Consider the following 11593-nt stretch of genomic DNA (forward strand, 5'->3'; position numbering starts at 1 on the left):
CACACTTTAAAAAATTAATCTGACTTTGTGTTGTCCCCGCGTTTCTCTTTTCCACTTTCTTTGCTTTTTTGAGCCAGGAGGAGGGGCTGATGTACTTTCTCTGAGTGTAGTGGAGGCTGAGTGGCACAATTGCTTCTTGTCTACTTAGGACTATTGTCTGTATTACCTATTAGGGCCCCTCCATCTCTTCTTTATGTGATTTTGCAAGAAATAGAATGAGTTACAGGGACAAAAAGTCAACATGTCATTGCTTACCCCTGAAGCCTCCCATTTAGAAAAGATGAATGTGGTACAAACATTGAGAACACCCTAGGACACAAAGTATGAGAAAACACAGAACACTCCAGGTTTATTTCGGTAACTTGCTGGGGAATTGTTGGGGGAAGATGGAAAAAGAACAAAAAATATTTCCTTCCTTGTACCTGTCCCAGAGCATTGACCCTTTTTAGGAACTATTTGGGTGGTACCTGCCTTTGAATAACAAAATAAAACCCTGAGGTCACTTCAGTTTAAAACAACAGGAATGCATCAACACTGTTTCCAGTTGTGTGAACCCTGATATTAAAATTGGTGAGGAACTATTGCACATCCACATTTCCACCCTCATTTTTCTTCCTTTTCTTTGTATGCAGAATTGACATCAGTATTGGACCCCTCAAGCATATTCATCACCCCATGTTGTTTCAGGGAACTTGCTTAACTTATCCATTTATATGATATTTGGAAACCTAAAGTGTGACAAGTCACCCTCCCCATGACTCCCTTGCCTTTCTGACAATATAATAGATTGGACCAGATTATGGTCAATATGGCCAACTAGATTAAGGGTCATTAATATAGTATTTAAATTTGTTTACTCAGTCAATGGGAGTCTGGAGTATGGAGGGGGAGTCTGGACTTGGTATTTTCCCAATATAAAGATTTCCTGGTAAGGAAACTCTCCACACTACAACTCAGCATCATCTCAGCAAGTTATAGGTTACCTATCTGAGACACTGAGATAGTAAGTGACTTGCTCAGGGTCACACAGCTGATAATAATATCTAGTACTTAAAGTTTGTGTTCTCTCTTTATCCTCACAAATGTTATCCTTGGGGGTAGGTGCTATTATTGCTATACTCATTTTACAAATGAACTGGAAGAGATCCAACCCTTTAATTATACAGATGAGGAAATGGACATATACACTAGTAAAGTACACTTGCCCAGGATCACACAATTAGTGTCTGTGGAAGTATTCAAGCTCGGATCTTCCTGATTCCAGGTCCAGCTCTCAATCCACTGCATCACCTGATCATTCTGTCTCCAAGGCAAGAACTCTGATGGGTATGCCAAATTGACTCCTCCCCACTTTTTACATTTAATAGAAATATTTTACCCATATACATTCCCGGTAAGAATTCTAAATTTACCAGGATACTTTGCTATGCTTCAATAACAAATTCTTATTAGAACATCTCAAAGAATGTGATATTTCCTCTATTTTGGTTTTGAAAATCATGTATGCTTACTAAGTAAGTCTCCTCTCCCTTAAAATGATACCTTCTAGGAGTGTTTCCCTGTGGGTTTTTTTTTAACCCTTACTTTCTATCTTAGAATCAATTTATGTATTACTTCCTAGGCAAAAAAAAAAATGTGGTAAGGGTTAGGCAAGTGGAATTAAGTGATTTGCCCAGAATCACATAGCTAGAAAATGCCTGAGGCCAGATTTGATCCTAGGTATTCTTGACTACAGTCCTGTCTCCCTAACCACTGCTACCCCCTACCTCCAGGCTATTTTAATGATAGCATGTTCCCTGTGAGATTATCTTTAAATTATCCTGTGTATATCTCAATTACATATAGTTATTTGTATATTGCTTTCCCCCATTAGATTCTGGGTTCCCAGAGGATGGGGACACGTTGTGCTTTCATTTGTATTCTCAGTGTCTGGTACATCCCAAGTGCTTAATAGATGTTTATTGACTTGTTGATGAGTGCACTTAGTTTTCAAGTGCTTTGGTCAATATGTTTATAAGATCATGTATTTACAGCTAGAAGTGACCTTAGAATTCATCTAATTCAACCCCCTCATTTTATTTTAATTTATGTATAAATCGTGTCTTTCATGTTTCTGTTTTTCAGCTCATTCTCTGGAGGTAGACATTAATAAGTTGTTCTTCCAATATTAAATCTGTAGCTATATATAATGTTGTCTTTGTTCTAATTGCTTCACTCTTCATTACTTCATGTAGGTTTTCCCAAGTTTTAAAAAAATTAACTCACTCTGCAATAATATTCCATCATAGTCATATACCACAATTTGCCCAGCCTTTCCTCAGTAGATGGACATCCTCACAAATTCTAGTTTTGTCCCCCTCATTTTAGAGATGAAGAAAATATGACCCAGAGAGATGAAATATCTTGTCCAAGATCAGACAGATTGTAAGGATTAAGATTAGATCTTCTCATTTACATTCTAATAATATGAAACTCATTTTCTCTGATTCTAAATGTAGACCTCTTTGTATTTTTCCATATTACTGCTAGATGTAAATTCTAAAACAATTTTTACTATATTATCAGATGTTCTTAATGTTATCTGGTTCAACACTTCATTCAGTGCAAGAATGTATTCCACATCATCTTTGAAAATAGCAGCCTCTGTTTAAATGCCTCCAGTGATAAGGAGCTCAGTGCCTATTAAGGCACTCTTTTCCATGATGAATGGATACAAAAAACATTTACAAGTACTGAGTTTACAAATACAAAAGCCAAGACAATATTTTCTCTCAAGAGTTTATATTCTAATAGAAGGGTGGTATCATACAGAAGTAGGTTGATATACTCTTTCCTGAAATTATGGTCAAATTGATTTGTGGTTCCAGAATCTGAAAATACTGTGTGTGTGTGTGTGTGTGTGTGTGTGTGTGTGTGTGTGTGTGTGTGTGTGTGTGTGTGTGTGTGTGTAGGGGTAGCAAGGCATCTGGAGAGACTAGGACCAGGGAGTATAATCCACATGAAATAGGAGGTTAAAGTCTCCATGATATAATTTTTGGTTCCCCCTAAGATGGCTAGGAAGTAAGATGTTATTATACATCACTGGTGGCATTCTAATAATGAAATGAAATCTGTAACATCTACCCTTTGGCTTTATTTGTGCCCCTTGGAAGAATACAAAACAGATCCTCTTCTCTTCACATTACAATTCTTCAAATTTTGAAAGAAAATCCAAATATTTAAAGTATAAGTAAAAAATATCTTCTCTGTATTATTTAAGTGATTTAAATACACTTGAGCTTTCTCACCTTCCAAGTTATATTTGGAAAGTTCGCCAAGATCCTATATCTACTCCAAAATACAATGGCAGATCTCCCATTTTATTTCTTTCTCGTCCATTAAAGAGATGAAAAAGAGTAGCAGGTCTGCTTTGCACTATGCTTCAGAACTAAACAAAGGACCTAGAAACTTGAGTTAGAATACAATTAAGCATGTGGAGACATCAGATTCCACAAGCTAGGAACTGCTTCATAAGTCCTTGAGAAAGTCACAATGGAGTGCTTTATGCTGATGGTCAGCCTGTCAAAGCACACATGTAAATGATTATGAGGCACTTTGCAGTCAGTACAATACTGGGACCGATGAGGTTATGTACCCAAGAATATCACCTGCTGACAGAACCAAGAAAGCTAAAAACTGATGAAGATTCTCATAAAGCTCCTGCTATCCAATGATGGGCAAATAACTTAATTCAGTAGAAGTTTATAGAGAATGAAAAATGACAGGATATCTAGACAACTATTGGGGAAGAGAGTAAGGCATTGGTGAGACTGATTCTGGCCAATATGGTACTTTAGTCAATAAGTATTCAGTGCCAATTATATACCAACCTCTGTTCTAGGTACTAAAGAAAATTTAAGGGGAATTACTTGACCTTAGTTCTGCCTCCTTAGAAAAATAAGTCTATGCCTAAAAATGAGTTTGAATGTGAAAGACCAGAGAGGACCCATATTCAAACACATGCCATTAGCCTGTTGATTTCTATAAAATTTGGCCAAGAAAAACCCTAAACCTTTAGACTCATTTAATAAGTCTGGTCTCAACATATTGAGGATTTGTGGTTTTACTGGCAGAACAACTATCTAGGTCCCAAACCATCTTTAATGTTATAAGTAAGTCTTAAGAGATGTTAATTGCCTTGTCCAAGATGGACAGTTTCATGATGATGATGAGGAGGAGGAGGAGGTTAATAATGATTATGTGTGATGATTACTGATAATGAAAACTGATGACAAAAAAATTCACATTTTTATTGTTATTGTTCAGTTGTTTTCAGTCATGTCCAACTCTTTGTGACATTGTTTGGAGTTTTCTTGGCAAAGAAAATGGAATAGTTGGCTATTTCCTTTTCCAGCTCATTTTATAGATGAGAAACTAAGGCAAACAAGATTAAGTGACTTGCCTAGGGTCACACAGCTAACAAGTGTCTAAGGTTGGATTTGAACTCATGAAGATGAGTCTTCCTGATTCCAAGCCTAGTGTTCTATCCACTGTGCCACCTAACTGCCCCTAAAAACCCAAGCAGTCTAGTTGTGCAGATGGTTGTGAGGGTCCTTAGCTTTTTTTTCCACATTAGAGAGAACTTAATGGTTTACAGAGCCACAATATCTTCTTTGATACATGCTTACATAAATGTCTCATTTAGCCTTTGAATAAACATCTAATTTTTTCCTAATCCAATTTCCAGCTCTTTGTGGTCAAACCCAGAAAATCAACTCAACTCAATGACATTTATGAAGTGTCTAGTAAGTGTTGGAGACTCAAATTTGAACCCAGGACCTCCCATCTCTATGCCTGGCTCTCAATCCACTGAACCACCTAGGTGGTTTAATGGATAGAAAGTCAGGTCTCAGATAGGAGGTCTGGGGTTCAAATATAGTCTCAGATACTTCTTAGCTGTGGAACCCTGGACAAATATCTTAACCGCAACTGCCTAGCCATTACCAATCTTCTGCCTTGGAATGAATACTTAGTATCAATTCTAAAAGAGAAGGTTAAAAAAAAATGAATTGTCCCTTAAGAACCGATTTCATTTTTATTTGAACCCTCTCCCTCAATAGCTATTTCTCAATCCAGTATTCCTCTGTGTATTTTTTTAAAAGTGAAAAGCAGTATCTTGCAACCTAAAAATACATTTTAGATGTATTAATTCTACGTATGATATTAAATAATTCAGCATCTTACAAACATATACACATGTGTCTACCTTGTAAAAAATTTCCCCATACTAAATGTCATTGGGGGGGCCAATATTAATTCCAGAAGACAGATGTTGAAATCCATCTTCCTCCTTTCTGGAGATAAGTGAGGGACTATGGATGCCAAATGTTGCATATGCAACGTTATCATGATGTTTCTTGCTTTAATGGAGGGCTCTTTAAGACACATGAGCAATATCAGGGATTGCATGTGATAGAAAATGAAAACAAAGACATGAACAAGACTAATGGGAAATTTGGTAGCATTTATATATTCTGAAATACTCGATATCAATAATCTCCACATATTGTATTCACAGTACATTACTGAACACCCAGTCACTTTATTTTGCCTGTTGAATTTTACTCTGAGCTATATATGGCTCCGATGCTTGTCCTTTTTATACACTTTCTCCTTTTTCATTTTTAGCTCCTTCATTTTCTCTCCCTGGTTCTCATCCTTCAAAGGTTATCCTCTTTCTCCTCCCTTCTCCCATGTACTAAAGGGTAGGTTAGATTTATTTATGAGGCTGACTCTTTCAGGTAGCCCTGGTAAAGCTAACATAGTTTGAGAATTGCTATATTAATATATTGAGTTAGTAATCAGGCAGGCAAACAATATCCTAACTGAGAAGGTCAGAAGGAGCTCAGTGGGGGAGACATGGATAATGAGTGAGAGGGAAGGGAGAGAGAGAAGGGGGAGGAGAGAAGGAGGGAGAGAGAGAACTAGAAAAGGAGAGAGAGAGAGAGAGAGAGGGAGAGAGAGAGAGGGAGAGAGAGAGAGAGAGGGAGAGAGAGAGAGAGAGGGAGAGAGAGAGAGAGAGAGAGAGAGAGAGAGAGAGAGAGAGAGAGAGAGAGAGAGAGAGAGAGAGAGAGAGAGAGAGAGAGAAATTCTGAGTCTCCTGATTCTCTTTCTGAAAATGTGATTTACCGTGGTTCTAGGTTCAGCTTTATTTTTTAAGTACAGAGCTGTCTAATAATAGTTAACAGCACAGAGCTGAGTTCTGTTTCTGGCTTGGCTGCTGTCGTTGACCTTGGGCACAGAATGGAAAACCTTTCTCTACCTTGTTTTGTCAGTGTGAGAAATGAGAATAATAATGCTGCCTACTTTACAAGGATGGCCTTAATTAATTTTACTTTGGGAGAGCTTTGTGAAATCCCAAGGCATGGGGGGTTTGGAGAGGGGGTGGCTTAGGAAGCCAAGGTGTTATTACTTACTCCGAGTACTTCAAAACTGTGTCTCTCAGGCTTTCCCTGCTGTTGCCTCCCCGCCCCCCCTCTCCCGTAGGCTTTTGAATTCTTATCCCATGTAAGAGGTGGAATCGAGTGGACAGGGTCCTTGAGACAAGTTTTCATCATAGCCCAGCCCTGGCTTTCCAACATTGCTCTGTGACCTTGAGAAATTAACGAGGGCGTTTTGGTGGTAGGTTCTCATTCTGCAAAATGAAGACAATCTTATCTGGCACTTTGATAACTAGAGGTATCCCCAAACAGAGAAACCCTGCATTTGGCTCTGAATCAAGTATTTGGGCTGGCACCGAATGCCCATACACACGCTTCAGAAACTACACAGCAATAGTAACTAGAAATGTGATCACAGTTTCAGAGCAATGTATTGGACTTCCGTTTGCAGAGGTACACACAGATATGCTTCAGGATATTGGATGGTACCAGAAGCTAATATTGGGATAGTTCCATGGGGGGAAAGCCACCCAATGAACATAGATAGCTGATCTACAAGTCTATGCCTGATTAATGATCTCACTGTGACTATTTAAGCACAGATTATTCATTGGAGAAATGAGGGGAGTAGTTCAGAGTAGTATAATAGAGTATACCATAGTATGGTATACTGTATTATAGAAGCAGCATACTTGAAATCAGACCCTGCTGTGACACTTGCTGGCCTTTGATAAGTCACTTCTGTAATCTGTGTCTATTTTCTATATCTGGACAATGACATTAATAATAGGAACATAGACTTAGAACTGGATGGGATCTTAGAGACCATCAAGTCCAAACTGCTCATTTTACAGAGAAGAAACCTGGAAGTTAAGAGACTAGTCCCATGCAGAGGTGGGATTTGAACTCAGATCTTCCTGACTCCCAAATTCAAGAAACTATCCACTATGTCAAATTCCCTTTCCTATTTGCATTATGTGCCATGTAAGGTTCCTGGAAATCAAATGCTTAATAAATCCAAGCTATTTAAATTTATGCCAGACACTAGAACTAGAAAGGACCACAGAGGCCTCATTTTATAGTTAAGGAAACTGAGGCCTAGGGATGTTAAACAACTTGCCCAAGGATGCCTAAGTACTAGGCATCAGCAACAGGCAGAATTTGAAGCCAGCTCCTATGACTAGTTAGAGTTAGAGTAAGCAGGGTAATTAGATGGTACAAGGGATAAAGCTTTAGATTTGGAGTCAGGAAAACTCATTTCCCTGATTTTTGTTGTTTTTTTTAAACATTATTTTATTTGGTCATTTTCATGCATTATTCATTGTAAACAGAGGTCATTTTCTTTTCCTCCTTCCCCTCCTCCCACCACTCACCTCTCCCCTAGCCAATGCACAATTCCACTGGGTATCACATGTGTCCTTGCTCCTAACCCATTTCTTTGTTGTTGGTATTTGCATTAGGGTTCTCATTTAGCATCTCTCCTCAATCATATCCCCTCCACCCTTGTAGTCAAGCAGTTGCTTTTCCTCAGTGTTTTTACTCCCACAGTTTGTCCTCTGCTTGAGGGTAGTTTTTTTTTTTCCTCATATATCCCTGCAAATTGTTCAGGGACATTGCATTGCCACTAATGGAGAAGTCCATCACCTTCGATTGTACCACAATGTATCAGTCTCTATGTACAATGTTCTCCTGGTTCTGCTCCTTTCGCTCTGCATCACTTCCTGGAGGTTGTTCCAGTCTCCAAGGAATTCTTCCACTTTATTATTCCTTTTAGCACAATAGTATTCCATCATCAACATATACCACAATTTGTTCAGCCATTCCCCAATTGATGGGCATCCCCTCATTTTCCAATTTTTTGCCACCACAAAGAGCACAGCTATGAATATTCTTGTACAAGTCTTTTTCCTTATTATCTCTTTGGGGTACAAACCCAGCAGTACTACCTCTGGATCAAAGGGCAGTCATTTGTCGCTCTTTGGGCATAGTTCCAAATTGCCCTCCAGAATGGTTGGATCAATTCACAACTGCACCAGCAATGAATTAGTGTTCCCACTTTGCCATATCCCCCCTCCAGCATTCACTACTTTCCATTGCTGTCATGTTGGCAAATCTGCTAGGTGTGAGGTGATACCTCAGAGTTGTTTTGATTTGCATCTCTCTGATTATAAGAGATTTAAAACATTTTTTCATGTGCTTATTAATAATTTTGATTCCTTTGTCTGAAAATTACCTATTCATGTCCCTTGCCCATTTTTCAATTGGAAAATGGCTTGACTTCTTGTACAACTGATTTAACTCTTTATAAATTTGAGTAATTAGACCTTTGTCAGAGGTTTTTGTTATGAAGATTGTTTCCCAATTTGTTGCCTCCATTCTAGTTTTAGTTACATTGGTTTTGTTTGTACAGAAACTTTTTTAATTTGATGTAGTCAAAATTATTTATTTTACATTTTGTGACTTTCTAAATCTTGCTTGGTTTTAAAATCTCTCCCTTCCCAAAGGTCTGACATGTATATTATTCTGCATTCACCTAATTTACTTATAGTTTCCTTTTTTATGTTCAGGTCATTCACCCATTCTGAGTTTATTTTGGTGTAGGTTGTGAGGTGTTGATCCAAACCTAATCTCTCCCACACTGTCTTCCAATTTTCCCAGCAGTTTTTATCAAATAGTGGATATTTGTTCCCAAAGCTGGGGTCTTTGGGTTTGTCATAGACTGTCTTGCTGAGGTCATTTACCCCAAGTCTAATACACTAATCCTCCTTTCTGTCTCTTAGCCAGTACCAAATTGTTTTGATGACCATTGCTTTGTAATATAGTTTGAGATCTGGGACTGCAAGGCCACCTTCCTTTGTATTTTTTTCATTATTTCCCTGGATATCCTTGATCCTTTGTTCTTCCAAATGAACTTTGTTATGTTTTTTTCTAATTCAGTAAAAAAGTTTTTTGGAAGTTCAATGGGTATGGCACTAAATAGATAGATAAGTTTGGGTAGGATGGTCATTTTTATTATGTTAACTCATCCCACCCATGAGCAATCAATGTTTTTCCAATTGTTCAGATCTAGTTTTAATTGTGTGGAGACATTTCCCTGATTTTAAATGTAGCCTCAGACAAATATTTGTGTGAGCCTGAGACAGTCACTTAACCCTGTGCCTCATTATATGTAAAAAGAGTTAGAGAAGGAAGTGCCAAACCACTCCTGTATCTTTGCCAAGAAAACTCCAAGTGGAGTCACAAAGAATCAGATACAATTGAAATGACTTAATAATAACAATAATAGTTATTTTTCTTTCTCTTGAACTGTATATCTTTGGGGAGAGGGCTGGAGTACTCTATTTCAAACAGAAAATCTTGATATTCAAATCTGTTGGTAAAAAAGAACTCTAAATCGAGCTCAAAGCCCCAAAATTTAACTTGAAAAATGAATGGAAAATAACCATGAAGTAGTAAATTTCTTCACTGGGTTATTTTTATTTCTTCTTCCTGAAGGCATAATGAGGAGACATTGGAAAATTCCCTTATGTTGGGAAAGAATCAAGGCAAAGGAGAAGGAGAAAGCAGAGGATGAGATGTATAGATACTGGCAGGAGCTTGAACAGCCTTCAGGAGATGGTGGAAGACAGAAGGGCCTGACATACTGTGTTCCATAGAGTCATGCAGAGTCAGCCAGGACTGAAGAAATGAACACCAACAAGCAATGGGGTGAACTCTATGACCTCCAAAGATCTTTCCCAGTTCTGAAATCCTAGGATTATGTGCTTGGCTCCAATTTGGATGTTTATTTACCCAAGGATTACCCTCAAGCCATCTCCTTCAATAACTACAAAATGGAAGTTCTGGTGCCCTAATTAAATCATTGCATGTTTAGATGAGCTGTTGAGCATTCACTGGTTTCTTTGCATTTTTAAGGAGAATAGAAAACATATTCTTATTTTCGTATCGCTCCCCTGCAAAAGAGCTGTGAAAATCCAATCCAATTCAATATTTATTAAACATCTGCTATGATATAAAAGATACTGGGTCCAGGTTGGGAGTATAAAGACAGAAATATACCAGTCCCTGTCCTCAGGGAATTTATGGGGACAAGGTGGGGAAAGTCAGGGGATGTTTAGAATGTACAAACTTAGAAGTAAATTTAAGTTGATCTGAGTGGATGAAGAGACAGAGAGAAATAGAAGACATAGAGAGAAAGACAGAGAAGGAAAGACAAGAGGCAGAGGGAAAGATGCAGACAAAACAGAGAGAGAGAGAAACAGAGAGTCAGATAGAAGAATAACAGAGATAAGGAAGAGACAGAGATAGAAAGACATCCAAAGAGACAAACACAGAATCAAAGAGTCAGAAAGACAGAAAGACAGAGTGAGGAATAAGCAACCAAAGGCATCAAGAAAAGTTCACATAAGTGTTCTAGCAGCTGAAGCTGAGATGGAGAGAGATGCATTTTAGCCATGACCAATTACTTATACAAGAGCATAGAGGAGAGAGACAGAATGCCAAAGTTTGGGGAACAACACAATAAAGTAAATGAATGGAAACAGTGGGAAATAAATCTAGAAAGCAAATTGGGCCCAAATTAGGAAGAGCCATAAGTGGCAGTTGAGGAGTTTGTCTTCTATCCCAAAGGTAAGAGGGGCAGGGAAATTTTTTGAGCAGAGAAAGGATACAGTCAGACCTGTGACTTTGGGCTGATTGTTTTGTTTCTTGTAGGCAGGATGGATCAGAGAGGGGAGAGGTCAGCAGCAAGGAGATCATTTACTATAGTATATATAGCAATATTCAGAGCAAGAGTGCTGAGAATCTAACATTGTTACTTGTGTCCTTGTTGGTTTACTTCTTCCTGGAAATCACACCACAGAATTTGAGTTGTAAGAGATCCCAGTTTGTTGTCCAGTGTAGTCAGTAGCTAAAACTTATATACTCTAACTATTAATTAGTTTCTAGTTTCTCAATAGAGATAAAATTTAAAAAATCAGGAAGTGAGTTATGTAATTACCATGAATTTTACTTAAGTGAATTTCTTAGTAATTTATTTATATCATTTATTTCAATTGGCATATAAATTTCACTTGAATATTTGACAGATTATATTATTCCTAGAAGGACTGTATGTTGTCTATCATCCTCTAACAGTGAATTCATTGACTTAGCTTGTCCTAGGATGAGTTAGA

The 11593-nt window shown here is 37.9% G+C and overlaps 1 long non-coding RNA gene across 1 annotated transcript; it reads left to right on the forward strand.

Moving 5' to 3' along the window:
* Positions 1–3618: 3618 nt before the first annotated feature.
* Positions 3619–10297, forward strand: LOC103097955 (uncharacterized). Its single transcript, XR_462606.3, has 2 exons — positions 3619–3803; positions 9915–10297. It is a non-coding gene; the product is annotated as an uncharacterized LOC103097955 (long non-coding RNA).
* Positions 10298–11593: the final 1296 nt, after the last annotated feature.

Source organism: Monodelphis domestica, chromosome 2, assembly GCF_027887165.1.
Source record: "Monodelphis domestica isolate mMonDom1 chromosome 2, mMonDom1.pri, whole genome shotgun sequence".
Classification (NCBI taxonomy): domain Eukaryota; kingdom Metazoa; phylum Chordata; class Mammalia; order Didelphimorphia; family Didelphidae; genus Monodelphis; species Monodelphis domestica.